The following is a 20,649-nucleotide window of genomic DNA, read 5'->3' as shown; positions in this document are numbered from 1 at the left end:
AAGTCAGGTTTTGCACACTTCATCAGTCTAAGGTTCACCAGTCTAAGGTTGAGCTATCATCAATGGAGACAGATCCAGTATGAGACAACTGGTGAAGAATGAGGGTGATTTCTGTGATCTGAAGTTAGCTGGGCACTGATTATCAGTCAGACTCATTTCAACCTGGCTGATGTTAGCTTCCATGGTTGCAAGAAATTTCCCTGGATTATATACATGCAAGTGTTTTGAGAGTATAAGTGTTTGAGAGTATATGTTGGCTCTTCTTTGTTTGTTAAACTTCTTGAATGAATTGTCACTTTCAAGTCACATTGTAAATTAGACAAAAAAAATAGTTTACTGCAGAATTTTTTCCTGACACATACCTAATATATCAAATATGAGTATTTGCATGATGCTCCGATATAGAATAATCAGAAACTGCTGGATAAATATATAACAGATAAATATATTTTTCCACCTTCAAGAAAAAAAGGCGTTAATTTTTTAGTCCACTGTGTAGCCACATTTGTGGAATTATTGAGTCTGGAGTGTATATGTGTGTTTTGATTTACGTTTTGTTTTTGACTTCAAATGAATGTGGCTTCTGTCTGGGGCTGCCAATTTCCACTTGATGCCAATACATTTGTAGGTCACTTAAACAGACTCAGTTATTGGTTTTATCTTACAGCAGGAACTATACCAACAGGGTAAGGTCCAGATAGATTAAATATCTTCCTCTGGAAATCCAAGTCCAAATTGGGGATTAGGCTTCAACTTGATAGTTATTCCATCCATTGCTTAGGATTTTGATTCACATTACTTCTGGAGTCACAGTTCCAATCTGGGGCAAAAAGAGTGGAGATGTGTTTGTCAAGTGCTTAATCAAGGACTTCCATTTTAAACTCTGAAAGGCCTCCGGAAGGAGAGTACGCCTGTTAATCTGAAGAACAGAGAGTGAAAAACCACACTTGTAGAAATGCCCATGCAATTGGGCTGTGAGTTGTAGCACTTGTTTGATGTGCTATCTTAAAAAAGTCTAACCATCTTGAGCCTTATCAGTTTTATGTGCAAAATGTGTGTAACCAATTTCTACTTTTGGAGGTTAGTGTAAAGATTAAATGATATTACATAAATGTAATTTTAGAACTGTGACTAGTAATAGTTAACAACAGATATTTGTATTTTTAAAGTGCCTAATTCTAATGACATTGACTTTGTCTCTAAATAAACCAATGCCAAAATGTTATCATCTTTAATATTGGATGCTTTATTTTTGTTTGGAGTCTATTTCTCTTAGAATTTTTTGTAGAAAAATGCTGTATTTTGTTTAGAACATGGAATTGGATACTAATCAACACATTGGCTTAAACAAGAAAGGGTCTTATTTATTTCATTTCTGTCTCCCGCAACAGTCTAGAGTAGCGACTTTGGCAGCTCAGTATAATTGGCTGGGTCTGCTGCCTTGTGACTGTACTATTTTAAGGTGTTACATTCAGCCAATCACTGAGAATAAAATGGGTTTTCACACATTTCTATTTCATCCAGTGAAAAGTGGGAAAGAGGAATGCATGGGCATGTCCATTTCTTTTAAGGACTATTTATATAATTTATAGAAACACAAACATACCATCTCACATCATGTTTTCAAGGCCTTCGTCACTTGGGTCACATCAAGTTAGAAAGGAGGAAGAAAACTATGAATTGTGAATTTTAGGAGGAAGTCATGTGTTCAGTTAAAACATTTGCTATTACAAAAAAGGAGAAAATAACATGCAGTGTATATAAGCAGGTTAAATTTGGTAGAGGTTGTGGTAATTAGAAGTCTGTAAAACTGAGCCAGTTTTGGGGAAAACTTATTAACGTGGAAAAGAACTTTAAAGCTTATGTCTTAAGGGCAATGTCTCATTTCTTTTTGCCTTTAAAGCTCCTTCACAGCACTTAAACTAACAATTTGTAACAATTCATCACCAAGCATAATTGTCCCAACTGTAATTTTGAGTTCTGAATACATGCAAACATTTGCATGATATTTAAATGGCTTATATTTATTTTTTTCATTCGTTCAACAAGCATTATTCGTCTTCTGCTTGCTGAGGGCAGAACTTTTTGCCTTCATGAAACTTTCATTCCAGTTGGAGAGGATGCATAAAATAATTAAAAAGAAACATTGTAGACCAACACCAGAGAAGAGGAAATGGCAGCAATGACTATGGTGAGCAGCAATGGCCTCACTGGGAAGGTGACACTGGGATGAACGAAAGCCTAAAAAGCACAGATGAGGAAGTGGTGTGCCTGTCAGGTAGGAAAAACATCCCAGGTGGTTGTTCCAGGTAACAGCAAACTCAAATGCCCTAAGAAGTGTGTGTGTGTGTGTGTGTGTGTGTGTGTGTGTGTGTGTGTACTTGCCTGACTGGTAGTGTAGGCAAGGACAGCTAAGCTGGAGGTAGAGAGCGCTGTGAGATGAGGTTCATAGTACTCATAAATAAGTGAATCAGAAGAGGCCTTCCTCTAAGACGTAGTAATAGCTTTGGCTAGTAGTTGAGGGTGGTTTTGATCTGACATATGTTTTAGACTGATTTCTCCTGCTTTATTGAGAATAGACTCTCGTGGAAGAACTTTAGTGGTGTTCCTAAATTAGGAATACCAGCGAGGAGGCTAGTGTGACGGTCCAGGGTGGGGGACAGAAATGAGCATGATGAGAAGTGTTGGAGTGTTGGATATATTTTGAAAACAGAGCGTTCAATTTTTGCCGATGGATATCTGGAAGAGATCCATAAAGGAGGAGTTCATGTGGAACAGTCAAGGTGTGAGGCTTGAACACTGGGCTACTGATTAGTACCCAAAAAGATGGGTAGGCCTGAGAAATCCTCCAGAGGAGACAGATAAAGAGGAAATATTCAGGCTGAAGTAAAACCAACACAGTGTTTGTCCTAGAATCCAGGGAAAGGTGTTTTGAAGGGGAAGCAGTGCACAACTGTGTCACTGGTTGCTACCCATGAAATAGGATAAAGAGACAGTGTGGGTCCTTAGATACCTAGCAACACAGAGACCAAAGTAGTTAATGTGAAGCAGGTAGACAGGCTAGCTCCTGACCAGATTAACAGGTCTTTGTGTTACCATCCAAGCAGACAGAGCAAGAAAGCATGTGTTTTATCTATTTTTTCAATACACAAATAAAATAGGAAATTCAGGAAATATCCTTAACATTTAGGATGCATTAAAAATTTTAAAATATTGCTTTGAGAATTGTGAGAGATGCTAAATTGGGACTCTAAATTTCAAGCCAGTGAAAGCCATTTCAAAAGCATTTCCAAAGCTGTAGAGTTTGTTCAATATGAGTGCTAGAACATATGTTTTAGTAAGTTTCAACTTTTGTGGGGTATTAAAGATTCTGACTGAGAAGAAAGGAGACCTGAAACATATAAGTTTTTAATCTTAAAAGATAGTTTTTTGCCTAGATTTATTTCTGATGGGGAGTTGATACCCTGTGGACTATGAGTTAATTTTATTTTCATATACATATGTCATCTCCACCTTCTGGTCATTGGTTTTCAGAGTATAATTAATTACTTTATTCATCACAACAATTTTCTTTACTTTTGAGAATGTTAATTCCTAGGACCCTTTTTATTTGGAATCAGATTGTCAGGGGATGGGTGCAATGTATGAATTTTAAACACTCCTAATAGGGAGTTTTCGTGTTATGATTTGAATTTTATTTCCCCCAAATGGATATACTTCCTTACCCACCTTACTCCCAAGGTGACAGTAATAGGGGCCCCTGAAAAGTGATAAGGTCATTTGCTTGCAGCTTTCATAAGTGGGATTGGTGCCCTTGTAAAAGAAGCCAGAAGGAGACCTCTCCTTCAGTCATGCAAGAACAAAGCAGGAAGGCACTTAGTTGGAAGCAACTAAGTAACGTGTCTTCACTAGACACAAGCAAAAATACTGGTGCACCAGCTATGTATATGGGCATCCCTTGACCCAGTCAAGATGGTACATAAAGTTAATCATCTCACTTAGGTACACAGAAGTTTGAGTCTCACAGCATCAGAGCTCCATGGAAAATGCTTAATTGTTGCACCAGCAGATTCTCAAATATTTGAATGGAACTCTGCTCTTCTTTTTCTACACCAGTTAGCTTTTCTCTCTTGGACTAATACCTACAGTCGCTTTCACCTTAAATATAATGGTTCCAAGAAACTGATAGTTTTTTAACATATTAAGTAGCATGAGAATAAATGCAAGTTTTGTCCCTTTCATTCTCCAGCTTATCTGTTTATATCATAAATTGTTTTCATTTTTCATTATTTTAATGAAACAAAGTATTTGTTTATATTTTATCTGTACTAGTACAATTGACCCACATAGCCCTAATTGCATAACAATAATTTAGGCATTTTATAATATTTTCAAAAAAGGTAAAGTTGGATCTCTTTTATTGAATATGTGTTCATTAAAAGGATGGGCTAATTTAGAAGAGAATTGGAGGGACAGTGTTACCATGACCTTTCTCATCTTACAACTCAGTCCTTCCTGAGTATACACATGTTTTCTCTGAGCAAAGGGTTTGCCATTATAAGTTTAAGAAATTTTTCTACTCTTGACTGGTAAAATATTCTGGGTTTTATCTTTAGGGGCATTTGGTAATGGGCACCTATTAAGTTTTTCTTATACCTTTAAAAAGTCTTGCATTTCAAAATTTACTTTAACTGTGGAAATAATTAGTTCATCTGCAAATGTGATCAAGACCTTTAAAGTTTGTTTTTCCTTTTTCAGCTGAAGATTGCTTTTCAGTAAAACACATAGAGCTTGTGATATCCATTTGGTGACACAAAGGAATGCAATTTCATTAAATGGAAAAATAGAACGTTAGAATTCCTTTTTTTGCTTTATAGTTGGAGATTGACATATTAAGTTTAAATAAAAAATTGATTCAAGGTAATTTAGTTTCTATTTGAATGTAAAGTTAGCCTGCTATTCTATTTATTTCATTTTCTTTTAATGTGCAAGAGCCATAAGTTTAAGGAAATTGTAATGTTTTCCACAGCATAGCGCAGCCCACTTCTCCCAACCTTGAATTTTTTCTCCTGCAGGTCTTTCCCTCTACCTTTCATGTAATACCTTGATTCATTTTATAATACATGGTCTGGTCTTTTCTATTCATTTTTTTCAATAATTTCTATTTCATCCAAAGGTTACCTCATTTAAGTGTATGTATTTTTGACTGAGGCTGGTGATTTCATAATTGCATTTGCTCTAGTTAGGTGACAGAATTATAATTTTTTTTTTTTTTTGTTTTTTTTTGGTACTGGGGATTGAACTCATGACCTTACGCTTGGCAGCCAGGCGCTTATACCACTGAGCTAAATTCCCTGCTCCCAGGACAGAATTATAAACATAAAAATTATAAGCTAAAAGAAACAGAATTTGGAGTTTTGGTATCTCATTTTACAACTCAGTATTGTTACCTTTCTTATTAAAGCCCCTGAAATTCTTCCTCAAATTCGTTTTTAGTTTTAGTTATAAAATAGGATTATAGTTATTTCATAAGATTATTGCATGAATCATAATGTACTTGAAAAACTTCATCTGATCTTCAGTATTACTAGAAAAAATATTATAAGCTCTTTTATTCTAATTGTTTCCCAAAATATAACTAACTAGTGTGTATATACATATGTATGAATACATATCATATATGTAGTATTGATATATTTATCATATGTATGTTTGGATGCATGCATGTATATGAAACAGTTAAATTTTTGGAGTAGTTTTCAACATTAGATGCTTGCCTTTTTTGTTCCAATGTTAAATTTCTTTTAGGATTATGCTTCAGCTCTGAAAAAATGTCAATTTTATGGTCCATGCTGATTAAGGAGTACTTACCATTGGCAACAAAAACTGTGTGAAATCTGACAGCTTCACTCCAAACTGAATCTGGGCAGACTGTTTTATTTAGTGTAGACCTCTTGAGTGCACACCCATTGAAATGGGTTCCGAAATTGGCAATGCTTTTATCCTGTCTTGCAAACACAGCTTACTTCAACATGAGCCATACAGCCTTACAGAGGTTGATCCAAATTCATACACAGGCTCAATGTTGCTTTAAAATTAGTTCTTGGTTTTACTGTAAGTTCATGGCCTTGTAGAACAAAAATTAAATTCATGAAATTGGCTTTCACATCAACCTGGAAACCAAATCCATATTTATGCAAGTTTCTTATTTTCCTAGCGATATTCTTTTCTACTTTCTGCCTGGAATTTCCTAGTAGTTAACATTATTTGGAAATACTACTGTAAAGAAAAAAAAAAGTAGGCACTGTCTTTTAATAATACTTCTGAATAATATAACCTAGTTCTAATTTTAAAACTTTGCAAAAGTTTCAGATTTTTAAGAAATGAATCAACAGGAATCACAAGGTAGCAACAGCAACAAACAAAAGAAGTTAACTTGTGAAAATGAAATAATTAGTGTTCATGTAGTTCCATTGAAGATAGTATGATCCTCACGATCGTATGTGAAACATAATTTATATTGATTAAATTGCATTTCTTCATGTTAATAAAAACTTGCTATTATAAATTTAACATTGTGCCTAAATTAGCTTATAGAATTTCATGAAATGTAAAGCTATTGGACAACAGCACAATGGATTTTGTCATTTATGTTATTAAAATTGTGTAATAAAATAACCATGCCTTGAAGAATGCTAGGTAGACAGTAATTGATACACAATTAAGCACTCTTTGGAGGGGTCATAAATCTCTAAAAAGATAAATAACCTGTATCATAGAGTAGTTATTGCGATTCTTCTCTCTGCCTTTTGCTTAACCTAAATCTGGCAAGGAAAACTGCTGTCCCACTGTCAGTACTCTGGGGTGAGGGGGTGGCTGAAGCACCTGGCAAAGGGGAACTATTAGAATGCATGCAAGACGCTGATGGCTTTGAAGTGAGTCGCCTGAGTTTCATTCATCAATGCAATTCGCTTACACTAACAGCGACCTCTGTGATTCAGTCATGATTTTAAAAAACAGGTACATTACTGTCCTAGTTACTTTTACCATTGCTGTGACAAAATACTTGATGCCCAAAATTAAGGAAGGAAAGGATCAATTAGCTCACAGTTTGTAGAGGTTTCAGTGGATAATCGGCTGGCTCCAAGGTAGGGTGGCTTTGCAGAGGAGAGCAATTCATGGAGGGCAGAAGACAGCAAAACAGACTTAAACAGCACCTTTCTGGCCTTTTGTATTCTGTCTAGGCTGGGATTAGGGTGGTGCCAAACCAATCAGTGAACTCATCACATTCAGCCACCTCTGAAACAGCCCCATCTAAAACTGCATGGGGCTTCGGGGACATCTAGTCACAAACCATATGGATCACTATATGGAAGAAGGAACATTGACATCCAAGAGATTGCAATCGAGTAAAAATCATCAGTTTCCAAATTAAGTGAGCAAACTGTGTACAAATCTAGTTCTCATCTCCTTTCATATGCAAATTTGCTAGAAAATGCTTTGTATTTAGTGCTTTATATTATACACTATCTCTCACACTTGATGGTTAAGTAAAATACTTTTTGATTCTGTTGGTTGTTCACAAAATAATTTCAATCATTTAATAAAAGAAAACACAATTATGTAATATACTGTTGCTCTCATAGAACATGCCTCAGTAACATACCTATCACAGTACATTTTAAAATTTTAACTTACTTTATGAAATTTTTCAAATGGCAAAAGTAATATATGATACGGCTAAAATGTAAAAATAAAACTAGGTATATTAAAAATGATAATGCTCTCTCACTGCATGTAATCAGTTCTATCAAGGATACACAGTGTTGTGACTTGTTTTGAACCCTTTGATCTCTATGCAATGCAAACTAAAAATATATAGCTTTTTTTCTTTTTTATGATCATCCAATATGCTGAAATTTGCCATTTTTTAAAACAACTTGTCATAGATATTTCTTATTCTTTCTGTAGACAAGCATTTGTTAATTCACTCCATCTGCCTCTATGAAGAGATTTTATTTCTTCTTTCTTATGATTTTCCTTTTCTTCCCATATTGATAAGTGTTCATAAGTATTTTTGTGCAAATACCCTTTCCTAAAACTATTTTTCACTAGAGATCTGTAAATGAAATTTCTAGATCAGAGGAAATGCACAATTTAAATCGCAGTATATTTTTACATATTAGTTCAATGTAACACTGTTGTGATTTGGATCTAAAATGTCCCCAGAGATCATGTGCTGGGGACTTGGTTGTCAGCTGATGGGATTTGGGAGAAGATTGATTCATAAGAGCTGTTACTTCATCAGTGGATTAATCTACTACTGAATCCCTAATTTGAAAGTATCACTGTGAAGTGAGAGAAACAGAAAGCAGGTCTTAGTTGAAGGGATGGAGTGGTGAGGGGGAACCTTGGGGACTAGAGCAGAGTCTCCTTCTTCTCTGACTCTTTCTCTCTCTGTCTCTGTCTCTCTCTCTCTCTCTCTCTCTCTCTCTCTCTCTCTCTCTCTCCTTCCTGGCTGCCAAGAAATGAGCAACTTTTTTCCGTCATGATTTCTGCCTTGCCACAAGCTTCCAAGCAATACAGATGGTTGACCACAGACAAAACCCTCTGAAACTGAAAAGAAATTATTCTGTCTTTACATTGATTGTCTCAGGCATTGTATCATATGACAAGAAGCTAGCTAACATAAATATACTGATTTTTATGTGTTTTCTATGAATGACTTCTTCCTCACAATATTGAGTTCTTAAAAGGCAGGAGCTCTTATTTATCTACAGAATGAACAATAAACAACATTTTTTTCCTGAAAATGAAATGTTTGGTTGCTCAGCTATGTTAATGTGATTATGTATCTTCCTTCTCTATTTTCATACAGTTTAACTCAGAACATCCTCCCTGGGACAGAAACCACTGTAAATTTCCTCTTCTTAGAATCAACAACCCTTATGGTGTATCACAAATATATAAGTAACTATTTTGGGTCATGATTTTTCATGTAAGTATTAGTACTTTTTGTATACTAATCATATGCACTAATTTTACGTTGTGTTACTGCCATGAATCCACATTGACCACATTTTCTGAATAATCACGTATATTGGGGATACAGTTAAAGGTATATAAGGCAGTGACTGTCAAAGCTAGGGCCCCACATTCTCTGACTGAACTGAACTAGTCTGAGCGGGTTGGGGTGGGACCTCAGATAACCATCCATGTTCTTAAACTCTTACCGGGTAATTCTGACATGCAGTGTGGTAAGGTCTACTTGTCAAAGAAGAAGCTATTGATTTCTTTCTTGAAACTGCATTTTTCAAGCCCAGTAGACCGGTGTGGGATTTTTAAATTCAGATGTGTATTGCACAGGTGGTAATATTGAGAAATGTGATTTGATGGAAATTGGAAGCAAGATGTAAAAGCAGTTCTTGAGCAGCCCACACGATATTACCCTTCACCTCTAAATTTCTCAGTTTGGTGGGCCTGTGATACTTGAGGGATGGCTTATTTTTCTGAATATATTGATAAAAGCAGTGTTTGGTACTATTTTATTATTGAAGAGTGAAATTGTGGGGATTTTATGACTACGAATGTATGATTGCAGTATATATTCTTAATCCTTAAAATATAAAGTTTCATTTAATCCTCCTTGGTATTCATCACTATCATTTTCTCCAGTGTCTCAAGCCTTCTCTAGTCTCAGTCTGAGATCTTGCTCTTAAGTGGGAGATTTCTTTCCTCTGTTTTCATTATTGTCTTCTCTCTGGTGAGAATACCTATCATGTGTAAACTGACTCATCTCTGTATCAATCCATATTACTATAATCCTGGATGTGATATTTCAACTTTTTCTCTTTGCTATTCAATTAATTCTTCAGTCTCAGCCTATGTACTGCCCTTCACTATGATTACAGTTTTGTTATTATAATTTACATTTATTGCCTTTTTGTTATGTTGGAGTCCACTTCCTTAATGTGAAACTATTTTTTTTCTTGGGTTGAAGCTAAATATTTACTTTTCATGAGAACTGCGTATTTGTGGGATAGTGTTATGGACTAAGAACTGGTGGTCAACTAAATGCCAGCTGGATCACATCAGCATGGCAGTGAGCGTAGACGTCCCACCTGAGGAAAGTTGCTAGCATAAATACAGACTTGAAGAAGAGAAGCTATTGCATTGAGACATTGTGGGTTCTCCTACAAGTTGCTCTTTTGAGCCATTGGTTCTCCTGGAGAAGCTTTGGTCCTCACATCGAGCATTGCTTCCTGGCTCCGGAGGAAAACACATGTGCCACTTAGTCTTCAGGATGAACTCTGTCACATTGTTTCCTGGCATGTACCAGACTGTGCTTGTTGTCAGAGGAGCTCGGGGCCTCAGTGTCTCTGAGGACAGCTGTGGTGCCTTTCAGGATCGCCCTGGTCTTTGTTGTGAATGTGACTTCTTGGCTCCAGCGTAGAACCCTCATCCCACCAGCACAGCTCCTTCACCCTGCTGGCATGGACTTTCTGGTTTCCACCTTTGGGCCTTCCTGGCACGGATCTGTAAAAGAGACTGGTGTGAGTCCTTATGGGCTTTAGACCTCCAGTTGGACTCGTGGGAGGCACTGTCATGAACTCTGGGTTTTCATCTGGACTCACTGCTGTGGGATTTAGGCCCTTGATTGAATATTCGATGTCTTTGGTGTTGCGGATAGATTTCCTGCAGTTTCTTGTGTTAACTCTGGGTGACCCTCATAGAACAATATTATAAACTCTACGTCCTGATTCTAATTGTTCTGTGCACAACCCCAACTACAACAGATGGATTTTTTCCTTAGCATTTGGCTCCATTTCTCATATACTACTACATATTTTCAGAGCTCATGCTGATTTTTATCACAAGAAATTCTACACTGGTTGTTTAAAAAAGACGTATTGTTTTAAAGAATTTATATCACTTCCCCAAAGTGTGCCTGACTGCTGTCTCCCAAACAGAGTCAGAGCTGAGCTATTATGTGCTAAATTGGACAGAATTTCTGAATAGGCATAGTTTTCAGCAAATATGATTGCCTGAATCTTATTATGCTATGCAATAAGTTCAGATCACAAATAGCCCTAACCTCAGTAGTCTAATGAATTATTTAAGGGATCATTGAATTGTAACATTACCAAACTCTTAAACCAGAGAAGAGTTTTCTTTGGCATTTGGGTTGTACAGTTTGAGTCAGGCACAAGGTCAGACCACAGAGTTGAAGTTCATGTAGAATGCTTTGCCAAAGTCTGAGGCCTAAAAAGACAGGCAAAGGAAATGATAAGGAGGCCTCAGCAAGGTAAGTTAGCAGGATTAAATCTTTCTTTCAAATTTTGCTGCTTTCTTATTTTTGTTTTTCTTCACAACTGTTGCTTTGAAAATTACTTTAATTTCATTGCAACTTTACAAAAATTTCTTGTTGCTTCTTCATGACTGCCTTTCAGATCCAAGAATATTTTTTTTTCTATTTATAGAAACAATATGTTCCTCAAAATTATTTTCCATGTTTCTGTCATCATGAAATAAAGCAGGGGAAATTTGTCCAAAATGTGTTTTGTGTATGTACAACAATCCAGGGTGATAACAGTAATCATCCCCAAAATACATTCAACTCAGTTGATATAAAATTTTATACATGCAAACACACACAGAGAATGTATAAACTCTTAATTTTTAAAAAATTGTATTTATTTTTCTTTTTATCAGTACTTGTTTGTAGTACGTAATGATTGCATTCCTTGTGAAGAGCTGTGAACAGACACAGCACATTTTAATTCCTCCTCACCTTCTCGGCCTCCCAACAATGCCACAAATTTCCTACTTTTTTAGATGTCTTGGTAATTGTTCTCCTTGTTTTTCTTGTTAAATTAAGATACTATCTATTAAAAAGTTTAAATGTCATAGTTGTTTGTGTGGTGGTTTTAAAATGTGTTTCAGATGCTTTGACGCTGCCCCATCAAGACATAAGATCTGTTTTTCCCTGACCTGGAAAGGTTGAAAAGGCATTGGTCTTTGTGACTCACGTCAAATAAGTCCAATGTGGTGAAAGCAACTGGCTTCAGAGCCCGAGCACAGCAAGGCAATGTGGTAACTGCTTGGCCTGCTGTGTCTTGAGGCTTTTACCATCGGAATGCAGTCTCTAGAGCACAGAGAAGCACAGGCCACAGAGCAGCTGTGTATGGATGTTCGAGCAGACAGCTCAGGGCAGAGCTGGAGCCAGCAGCCATCTGTGGGTAAGAAGAGTCAAGGTGACTTCTGTCTGGATGCTGTGTGACAGCAACTGCTGAGGGACTCTGAAGGATGTTTGTACCGCTCAGCCACGTCCGCATGTAAAAGTGAGAGAGACCATGACAATACACGATCCCTGTTTCACATCACTATGTTTTTGGTGGTTGGTTAAACAACTAGAGATAAATAAAGCATATGGCGTTTGAACTTTTGTCAGATTCAGTTTGCATCTGTCAGATTACACTTACCAAATATCCCAAGTCTCTCATGATTTTGTGAACACTGGGATTGTATATCTGCTTTATTGTTTCCTTTTCTTTTGTTTTTTGTCTTTTTGAGATAGGGTTTTCACTATGCAGTTTAGGCCAGCTTTGAAGTCACTTTGTAGCCCAGGTTGGCCTCAACCTCACATCGATTCTCCTGCCTCAGCCTCCTGAAAGCTGGGATTACAGGCATGACCACCACACCCAACTAGATAGGCTTTATTGTATATTAATTTAAAAGCAAATTTGAATTTGTTAGAAACAGAAAGGGTGGAAGAAACAGAGGCTGACTCCCTTTCCCTTATATACATATTGTGGTTTCATCGGACACATCCTAAACTTACAAATATTTAGAGATCCAGGTGTTGCTGAAGGAAGTGACCCACAGAAACTCTGTCCTGTCATTTTCACTGCCCATGGTGGTTTCCAGGTGCTTCTACCCTGCATATATTTAGATGTATAATTTAATTTCCTACTCAGCCCAAATAGCTAAGTGGAAATAAGATCACGTTTCAAGTCTGTCTTAAACACCACTAGATATGAAATGGAGAATCAAATTCTATAAATCCCTTCACATTTTGTTGTCATTTTCATTGTAAGTAGACTTAGATTTGAGCAAATTTCTAGACGATTTCTTAATGGCTTATGACAAACTCAGGAGACAAACCTACCTTTACAACAATATGGTGTTTGTTATTTATAATTGGCGAGTATATGAAGGGCAATAAAGCCCGTAGTCTTACTGAAATGTCAGGCACTGTGTTCGTTCAGGCGATACAGGTGAAGCTTTCATTAAAGTCATTGTCCTAGAGTCAGGGAGCTCATTGATTAGTTGAAAAGGGCAGCGGCGTGATGAGCGATGATGGAGATTTGTCAAGGTGTTCTAGTAACAGGCAAGCACCGTGCAGGAGTAGGGCAAGTTTCTACAAACAGTGCTACTCAATTGCACTGACTTATTTAGGACAGTAAGTCAACTTTACTTCACTATAATCACGACAAGTTTTATGTAGTTTTGTATATGCTGTGGGAGTTGATAAGCAAAAGGAAGAAAAGACAGGAACCACTATGTTATAATTTAAGGTATTTTTGTCCTTCCAAAAAGAGATGATGTTTGAGAGGATTCAATTTCTGATTATTTATCACCAATGATAGTTAATATCTAATACATGTCATAATTTGTTGGTGCTTATTATGCTGCAGGGACAGTTTATAAAGATTTGTTCACTTACTTCTCACAACAAACCATGTGGCAGATACTCTTATACCCCTTTTTTTAAAAGGGAGAATCTGTGGTACTAAAAGCTTCTGAGTATCCTGACCGTGTAAATGCAAGAGGGCCTATCTGTGATTCAAAACCAGGCAGGCTGCTTTTAGAGGCTTTTTCCTCAAGTGCTCGGTCTTACGTCGTATTGTTTTTCGGGGAAGAGCTCATTTCCTGACTTGCGGGTGTTTCTCTCATGCTCCATGCTCTCCTGGACATGTGCACTGTTCATCAGTATTTTGCTCTGAGACCTGTATTAATCGCCCTGGGGAATTCTTTCTTTTTAAGGTTACTGCTCTAAGTATAATCTTTAAGGAATTTTTACCAGTGATGTCCATAGGAATGCTTTCTTTCTTTTAATGCATTCTGTTGAATAATGAATACTTGCTAAATTTGTTAATCATGTCTATGGGGATCATAGCACTTTGGCCTTCCAACCTTATTAAAGACGTGTGTGTGTGTGTGTGTGTGTGTGTGTGTGTGTGTGTGTGTATTTAGCTCACAGATAGAGACATTTTCCCAACAGAATGTGTTCCCTGTCCTCCATGGTGATAGGAGGACATAGGAAGCTTCTTTTGATCAGAAGAGCAAATTCTTTTTGGGAGCCTGATTAAAAACAAAACTCAGTCATTAGCAGGACTTAATTCTTGCCGTGCGACATCACTGGAACACAAAGGCTTTTTCTAATACTACTACCCTACATTAATGACACCAGGATTTCTGCAGAGGAAGCCACAGAGGAATGTGTTGTATGTAGATTATACTGTCATCTGAATCCAACTCCTATGTCTTCCTCCTTTCCACTGATTTATTATGATACTGTGATTGTCTTTGTCCATTGCCTCGAAGGTTACTTGGAAAAGCCTCTCTCATGTGTAAATGCCACATTGAAGAAGACACCCTGCTGCTTCCTCTTAATACTTTGCAGCCAGAAGGGGCTGGTTGGACTGAGACAGGAAGATGGCCTTTCTCCTTCCTCTCTGACACTCCCCTTGTTACTTATACACTCTTGTTCCCAGAGAGCTAATTCTTCTTCATGGAGAAATTTCAAAGGTTTATAAATTGCTGCACTTAATAGATAGCTGTCCAACTCTAACCAAAGGGCTGAAGAGTGAGCATTGACTGGGGCCTCTACACTTCTTCCCATATTCCCTTCCTTTATCTGAGCTTTTCCTTTTTATTTATTCTTCAGTTACAAAACAAAAATTTCCAGGCAAAGGAATGGGGGTAAGAAGATGCCGAGGGATTTCTGGGTGAGGAAATACCCTCTACCACAACGAGTATCTTGCCAGAGGTGTCTGGCAATGTCATTCAGTACTGTCCTCACCAATAGTACTTCAGGACATAGTTTTCGTCACTTAACTTCATTAATATCATAGGAACTATGACACAAGATGACAAATATCCCTTATCCAAGAGAAAGACAGGAGGACTGATTCTTTGTTTGTGATCTTCTGTACAAAATGGTGGTGGCCATGATCCCTGAAGATTGGCTGAAATATAACTAGAAAAAGAACTGATAGGTGCACACACAGAAGTGTATCATCTTTACCTTCTATTTGTTTCTCTTATTACCATGTCCTCACATTTAAAAAAATGTATTTTATTATGTTAAAGTAAAAGTTTGATATATTCATCCCTTGGTATCTGTCATGGATAGAAAACTCCATAGATGCTCAAGTCTTTTATATGAGTGTAGTATTTGCATGTACCCTATTCTCTCATGTATTAAATCATTTCTAGACTAGTTATCATATCTAATGTAATGTAAATTTTGAGAAATAGTTGAAATACTATATTAATTAGGGAATAAAGAGAAATGGCCCTATACATTCTCTGTACAGATGCAACCATCATAGGCATAAATTCACATGGTAAGAAGGAGAGGACAGGTGAACAGTGTGTAAAACCCTCATACAGGATGGAGGCAGGGTCTGCGAAGGGCGGGACACCACTGCAGACCATGGCTGTGCATCATTTTCTTTATCTGCCTTGAGCACAGTGTTCGGTTCATAGCAAATTCAAATTTTATTTTTGGACCTTTCTAGAATTTTAAAAATCCTTTGGATCAGTGATTGTTTGAATGTGAATATGAAGAGCCCATGGAGATGGAGGACCAACTGTACTCCTTCCAAAAATAATAGTACAAATAGAAATATCCCAAGGTTGAAAGATTTTCCATTTGTATTTTGCCTCAGTTACTTCCCTCCCTACTGGGACAAAACACACAACACCTCCAATACTCCAAACTAAAGGAGAGGTTTATTTTGGTTCTTAGTTTGTAGAGGTTTCAGTACATAGTTCACTAGCTCCAAGGCAGGACACTATGAGACAGAGACAGGACAGAAGAATAGCTGCCCATGGCATGACATACAGGAAGCAGAGGAAATGGAGGAAGGAGCCAGGGAGGGGGACATACTCTTCCAGGCCACGCCCCCAGCATCCTCCTCCTTTGACAGGCTTTACCTCCCCAATCACATTTAGCTATAAAGTCATCAATGGAGGATTCCTCGAAGCTAATCGTCTTCCCGAAGCCCTATCTATGAGCATGGAAGACTTTGGGTGGACATCAGATATAAACTATAACATACAGACACTACGCATTGTACAACATCTTACCAAATTTCCACACACTTCAGGTCAGACACCTCAAGTCTGAAAATCCCCAACTGGAAATTGTTCAAAATCTAAAATCTTTGGAGTGGAAACATAATGTTACCAGTGAAAAATTTTACACTGTGAAATTCTGTTTTATGCATAAATTAAAAATTCTTCACTTGTTAACTTTTGGTCATATTCAGTTCTTCCCCCCCCCTATATATATATAGTCTGTATACATATACAATTTTTTCTAAACCGTCTGTAATTAATTTGTATATTTTACTCTATAAACCTCAGCATGTATCATATAAGAACAAGAGTATTCTACTATGTATCATTATCAAGCTGAACAAATTTTACATGGCTATAATAATTATTTTTAAAATCCTTATCTAAATTTCAGTGATCTCAATAATTTCCTTCTGTTCCTGCTGAACATTCAAGATCAAAGAAAGTCTGGTAGAGTGAAATGAGCATCCTTTGCTAAGGGTGGTTTAGGCTCAGTGCTGCTGCTGCTATCTAGTAATACCTCCTCTTGGATAACTTGGTTTGCTTTAATGTTTTCATCTAGGCACACCTGAATGATCTTGATTCCTTCTATCTTATTAGGTTGTCATAATGAGATAAACATGTAAAAATTCCTCATGGAGTGTAAAACATCTTATAGTTTAAGTGCATCCCTACCTTTGTGCCCAGAAGGGACCCTGATTTCCTGGTAGTCAGTCTATAGTATTTCAAGTCTTGGGGACTTCTTTCTTTTCCCCGCAATCCCAAATAAGCTGTTCTTTGTTACATCATAAAAATGTCATCTAAATCTCTAGAGGACCTTGAAAACCTTTCCTACTACTTATTTCTGACTGCTTGTTGATCGATTTATTCTATGTATCTAATAGACTCCCCATTCTTGCTACCATCCCAGTAGACTTTCTTATTTTTGAGGTTGCACCAGCAGGTCCTAGGTCTTAAGCAAATTATATCCTTATCCTTCATAGTAAAAAACTGTAACACAAACTGTTTTCTTGCTAATACACCAATTCAGACAGCTTCTCATAATGGAACCTGAGTCAGTTTGCTAACTAATTGTCTCCTACCAGAGACAAGTTGGAAAGAGACAAAGTCAAGAATTTCTGACATGTATGAAATGATTATATGTAAAGTAGGCAGGGAGTTTTTAAGAAAGTATGATGACTAGAGTCATGCTCTGTTCTTGTCACAAGAAATGGAGCATGAGAAATAAACTTTTGGTACTGCTAGTTTTCTAGCACTTAGTGTTGAAATACCATTTTTAAAAACCATTTAAAAAGCATTTCATAGAAAATGCTAATTACCATAGTTGTTCTCAGTTAAAACAGAATCATAGGAGGTTATAGCAGTACATCCTGCATTAAAAAAAATTAAGCATAACTATTCAGAGAGTATTCTGTTGTATTATGCTGTATGGCCATCAAATGTCCTTACAGGATATTATTCTAAGACTACAGGCAAAAGTTAAACGTTATATTAATTTAAATAAAGTTTGGTTCAATAGAAATAAAGAATTATATAATTATGAGATCAACTGTTTTAGTATTCTGCTAACAGAAACACTTTCTTCCTAGAGTAAATTCCCCAATGTTCATTCTGAATTTAATGATTCGAGTAATGGTTTTTATACGTCTCAGAATAATTGAAGAACAATATTAAAATCATTATATGTTACTGCTTATTGAAAACTGTCAAATATATTGTTCCTAGTGGATTGTTTCCATGCAAATCCTTTTTTATAAGGCAACCAGACACTCAGATTTTCTTTTCTCTTAGTAAAGGAAGTATGAAATATATATAAAGTACACAGAAAGAGGAAATGGGGTGGGTTAAATTATTGGAAATTTGCATAAAGTATTTAGTTGAGTTACTTACTGAAACTAGGCAACCAGCAGACATACCTTGACAAGTCTGAAAAATGTTTCATTAAATCTTTAGGACAGAAAATGCATGAGTTTTCAACTAAACACAAACACACACACACACACACACACACACACACACACACACTCTCTCTCTCTTATTATTTCTTACCAAGTAGAGATCAAAGGCCTTCTGCTTCCTCTAATATTATGGCCATTATATTTTATTCTTTCCTTCCACTTACATCCATTATGCCTTAGATGTCTTTCTTTGCATGCATGTGCACCCGCACGTGTGTGTCTTTCTGTCTGTCTGTGATGAAAATCAAGACCTCTCACACGCTGGGTGAGTGCTCTATCTCTGAACCTCAACCTCAGCCCTCTTCATACTCATTGCTTCCATTTTTTTAGTTAAAATGTATTCATTATTACAATGTATGCTTTTTTGCAGGTAGGCCAATCAATGAAACTAATTGCTCAGGAAAAATTGGTTAAATTTGGGACAAATGGGGAAGTAAGTCACTTAGCAAGCAGGCACGCTGGAAGAGCAAGGACTCTTCCTGTAGGTGTTGGGTTAGTGAGTCCTGGCTTCCTCAGGGTAATAGAGACCTATTTCAAATATCAATTTTTGATGCTTATCCTTAAGAAGTATGTGGGTTCATTCTTTTGTCTTGAGGTCTGGCCCACAGCAGAGATGTCTGTCTCCCCAGTTGCAAGGTTTTTTGCACTAGCTCTTTTGAGGGCCTAGCCTTGTCTGATTGCCTATAATATTTTTACTTAACTCAGATGCCTGTAACAATTCTAGCTTCAAAGCTTCTGAAGGAGACAGGTAAGTTCTGTCTTGTAGCTGTACTGCAGTTCAAATTTTCTCTGTACCCAATCTTTGCTTCCTTTATTCTTCATAAGTATTGCTCCTGAAAGAACATCTCCATCAGCTACATGCATGGGAATATCTGTTTAAGAAACAGCTTTCAAGGAATTTAACAAAGACATTTGTTACCAAAATTTGATAAACAGATTTGAGGAAGCAGACTCTTAAATCACCCTTAACCTGTGTTACTGCTTATTGGTTGCAGGTGAGAACAATATTCCCCATTCTACACCAGAGCAACTGTTCAGCTTCAGCTTTTATCAGTGCTGAAAAAAGAGTGGAATACAAGTGAATCAACAAACAAAACAAAACCAAATATAGGTGGAATATCTTGTGTTTGAGAAGTTTGGCGTAAGTAGTACTTATAAGGGCTTTGGAATTTGGTGAGTGTTGTTGACAATCAAGCGTTAGAAAAAGTTAAAGAATGTGATCCCCACCAATTTAAAGTGAAATGTGAAAGCCAAAGGATTTTTGATAGAATTTTCCTTTATTTTCTACCAGCTAAGTAGAACAATCTGAATGTCAGTCCCAGGACTTAATTAAAAGGAATAAAAGATTCATGGTGGGTTGGGTTCTCATTTCTGCAAGTCTACTGTGTCAGTGTTAGGCCCATTGTTGGGCATAGATGGGGATTTTGGACATGGGATGGAAGAATTCAAATAGATGGATTGATCATTTAAATCTTTCATATAAAACTTGCAGAACCATAAAAGTGGCCCATTTCTCTATACTAAAGATAAATACTCCTCCTTCACCTCTGAAGATAATATCTAGGTATCTGCCTTTCAAGACAACACCTATACCCACTACCGAAAGCTATCTTCCTCCCCACTTCTGGGCATCATACCAATAGCCATGGTAACATCATAAAAAAATACATGGCCAGGAATATTAAAGTCTTGCTGAGAAGAGGAAAAGTATCACATACTGAAGGATATAGAGACCTAAGAGGAAGCAACCATGACTAATAAATGTGAACCTGAATCTTAAGTATGATGAATGAAGGGAAGTATAAAAATTAGGCAACAGAATTTTTATCAATATAGGAACCATTTCCTGTGATATGGGTTTTAATGACCTGGAAAGGATTCTAGGAGAGACATTGTTTTAATTACTTTTCTTACTGCAGAGATAAAATATCTGACACCCAGAGTTAAAATAAGAACAATTTATTACAGTGAACAGTTTGTAGATGTTTCAGTTAGTAGTTGGCTGGTACCAAGGCAGGAGGCCATGGCAGAGGAGAAAAGCTCATGGAGGGCAGAAGGCAGCAAGCAACAGAATAGGGAGGAAACAGGCAACAACAGCAGCCGTCTTTCTGTCCTTTGTGTACTATCCAGGGAACTATACTAAACCAAGTAGTGGACTAATTTAGTACTCATACACCCTTAACACCAGGAGCACAAGCTTATTCCTGGCATCACAAACCCTAGATCCAGCCACCTCTGAAAAGCACCAGCTATGAAGGCATGAGGCTTTGGGGTGACATCCAAACATGAGCCATAACAGGTATTTAACATGCTACTAGACGAA

At 36.9% G+C, this 20,649-nt stretch overlaps 1 pseudogene; it reads left to right on the top strand.

Annotated features, from left to right (window-relative positions):
- Positions 1-12,136: 12,136 nt before the first annotated feature.
- Positions 12,137-20,649, top strand: part of LOC100717199 (heterogeneous nuclear ribonucleoprotein M-like) — a 52,717-nt pseudogene continuing 44,204 nt past the window's right edge.

This window comes from Cavia porcellus, unplaced genomic scaffold, assembly GCF_034190915.1.
Source record: "Cavia porcellus strain 051 isolate PalLab524CR breed Dunkin Hartley unplaced genomic scaffold, mCavPor4.1 scaffold_1, whole genome shotgun sequence".
Classification (NCBI taxonomy): Eukaryota; Metazoa; Chordata; class Mammalia; order Rodentia; family Caviidae; genus Cavia; species Cavia porcellus.
This window is presented reverse-complemented; position numbering and strand designations above follow the sequence as displayed.